This window comes from Octodon degus, unplaced genomic scaffold, assembly GCF_000260255.1.
Source record: "Octodon degus isolate 3935 unplaced genomic scaffold, OctDeg1.0 scaffold00064, whole genome shotgun sequence".
In the NCBI taxonomy this organism is placed as follows: domain Eukaryota; kingdom Metazoa; phylum Chordata; class Mammalia; order Rodentia; family Octodontidae; genus Octodon; species Octodon degus.
The window spans coordinates 5,552,213-5,555,388 of NW_004524640.1; the positions used below are offsets into that span (position 1 = coordinate 5,552,213).

The window sequence follows — 3,176 nt, forward strand, 5'->3', positions numbered from 1 at the left end:
CTTCTAGAGAAACAAATGTATGATGGACCCATATTTTCAGACCGTCTCTAACATAGGCTTACAAATAAATACTGATGTATTTTCATACAGAATTGGAAGCAGTTTGTTAAGAAGCTAATTTCTGGAAATGTTCTGCTTCACAAAGAAGAAGAACTGAACTTCATAAAAGATACACATCTTATAAATCTCATTATTCAGGTAACTGAATTATGATTAACATGTGGAAGTACAAGTCATATACAATCTGTCAATATAGAAATGTACAACCGTCCACAGTTAGGCCCAAGTAGGTGTGGAAAGCAATTTGACTATTGTCAGAAAAAGATACTCTTTTAGGTGAAAGATTTTAGGTGACTTTATTCCCAATATCCCTTTTACTGTCTTTATACAATTTAGAACACATTCTCAATCCAAAAAGAAACAATATCCAGTTCTTTGAGTCTACTTTTTTCTTGCTTGAATCTGTTCTGTTCTTTGTGTTTTTTGTTTGTTTGCTTTTGGTTTTGGTTTTGTTTTTGGCAGATTTAATCAGCTTTGACAAGGCAGGATCAGTGGATTTCTTTTTTTTTTTTTTTTTTTTTTGGCAGATTTAATCAGCTTTGACAAGGCAGGATCAGTGGATTTCTTTCTTTTTTTTTTTTTTTAATGACCTCTTTTCAATTTCATTTTCATTATTCCTCATTTCCAGAGTAATTTCTTGTTCATTTGTTCTCTTTGTTGGGGTTTTTCCTCAAGGATTTTCTCATAGTACTTATTTTCTTTCTTTGTTTAAAAAAATTATTTATTACGGGATCTAGCTACACAGCTCGGACTCATAGTGATCCTCCTGTCTCAGCCTCCCCAGCACTGGCATTGTAGGCTTGCGCCACCACTCCTGGTTTAATCGCTAGGGTGATGCACCCAGGGTAGGACCGGCATGGTATAGCGTACCCGGGATCGAACTTGGATCCTTGCACTTGCCAGGCAGGTGCTCAGACCGCCGAGCTATCTCCCAGCACCAGTATTGGTTTTCTTGAGCTTGGGATCTGAGCGATCTAAGTTGAGCAAGTCGGAAGTATGCGTTGCCCGAAATCACATTCACCTCAAAGTCATCGTCTAATAGTTCCGTCTTCCTCATCCGCTGTTTCTTCTTTTTGCTCAGATGGTGGTGCGCCACAGTCTTGGTGGAACTGAAGTGTTGCTCACTGCCCTTTTTCTCATCCATCACAAGCAAAGGTATTTCAGGCTCTTGCTTCTTTATTTCAGTTACTTCCTCTGGAGATGTAGCAGCTTTTGCAGAATTCATTGATTTTTTTTTTTTTCATTAAAGTTTCTTTTTAACTTCTTCAGCAAGGTATCAGTCATTTACATCAACATCAAGGGGAAGTTCGTCTTTTCTGACTTCTTCAGCAAGGGCCTTTTGTTTCTTTTTCAGCCTCCTCCTCCACCACCACCACCACGTCCTCTTCCTCCTCCTCCTCCTCTTTCTTTCTTTTTCTCCTTCTCCTCCACCTCCTCCTCCTCCTCCTGCTCCTCCTTCTCCTCTTCCTCTTCTCTTCTTCCTCCTTCTTCTCCTTCTCTTTCTTTTTCTTCTCCTTCTCCTCCTCTTTCTCTTTCTTTCTTTTTCTCCTTCTCTTCCTCCACCTCCTCCTCCTCCTCCTCCTCCTCCTGCTCCTCCTTCTCCTCTTCCTCTTCTCCTCTTCCTCCTTCTCCTCTTTCTTTTTCTTCTCCTTCTCCTCCTTCTCTTCCTCCTCCTCCTGCTCCTCCTCCTCCTCTTCCTCCTCCTCCTGCTCCTCCTTCTCCTCTTCCTCTAAAAATTGTTTCCAAGGGGTCAGTTTATCTTTTCCTTCCAATCTGATTTTTACTATCTTTTCTGCTCTTTCAGGCCTGGAAACCGTTTAATTTCCATTTCCCTATCATCGTGTTTTCTTTCCCTTGAATAACCTGCAGCACCTGCCTGCATTCAGAGATTGCTTTACATGATCCTTCCGACACTTCTTGGTTTTCCCTTGATCTTCTCCATGAACTCCATCATGACTTCGTGGCTCCACTTCTGCGGCCTTTTCATCTTCACTAGAGGAACCTGAGTGGGCTGGAGACTCAGGTCCAAAAATTCTTCCTTTTTACATTTTCTGTTGAGTGTGGTGTTTCTTTTACAGTCAGTCCTATCTTACCACAGATGTTCCCATTGCAGCTGATGTGAAATATTTTGGTTTATACGCTGTTAAATCCACTTCTGAGGCTACACCCTTTGGCTCATCATTAAAAATAATATCTGGTATAAACTTTCCATCTATGAAAAAACAACTTATTTTGAGTTCCAGGCCATCACAATCCTCATAAATTTTTCTTGCTGTCTCAGGAGGGTCACAGGCTACTCCTGCGTAATAGCACTCCATCATTCGGACTGGTCATCTCTGTTTTTCTCTAGGGGTCCTTTACCAGAGCATCTTCAGGAACACTTAACACCTCTGCTGGTCCTTGAGCTTGCTCTTCCTTCCTCCTCTGCTTTCGAGACTTCAAAGGCTATATCTCTACAGAAAACTTGTTCAACTTAAATGAGTTGAACAAAGTCAGCAAATCTTTTGCCTTTAATCTATCCCAGCCCATTTTGCAAACTGCTCATCCATGTGTAATCTGACCAGCATGCACTGCAGCACTCTCCAAGCATACTGAAAACCCGGTTGTTCTGGAAATAAGTCTGCCAAATCATCTTCATTGTCGGAACTAGTTTCCGTGTTTCCTTCATCCCTCATAAAATCAGAGCCACTGTCATTTTCCTTCCCATTCTCACCCTTTCATCTTCTTCATCTTCACTTCCACTATCTGCAGAAGCTCTAGCACCACCCATGATTTCATCTTCAGATTCCGCGTCACTCCCCAGGTCAGCGACGCTGAATAAATCAGCACTAAATCTTCCACCGGCCCGTCTCTGTCAGCTGTCTATCTCTTGCTATTATGAATGGAATCGCTCATTTCCCCCACACCGTTTTGTCTCAGAGCAAATAGTCTTGGAGATTTTACAATTTTAGGAAGCCTTGGGTCTGTCTTTAGTTTTTCCTTGGGAAGAGTCGCTGCTATGTTCAACAATGCTGTTTTTCTCTTTTGTACTTTTTTGTGTAAGTTCTTTGCTGTCCTTCTTAGAACTTATTGCTGTCTGTCTGTCTGTCTCTGACTCTGTCTCTGTCTCTGTCTCT

The 3,176-nt window shown here is 41.6% G+C and overlaps 1 pseudogene; it reads right to left on the reverse strand.

The window, feature by feature from the left end:
• Positions 1-984: 984 nt before the first annotated feature.
• On the reverse strand, positions 985-2,830 carry LOC101577723 (annotated as a pseudogene).
• Between the last annotated feature and the right edge of the window lie 346 nt (positions 2,831-3,176).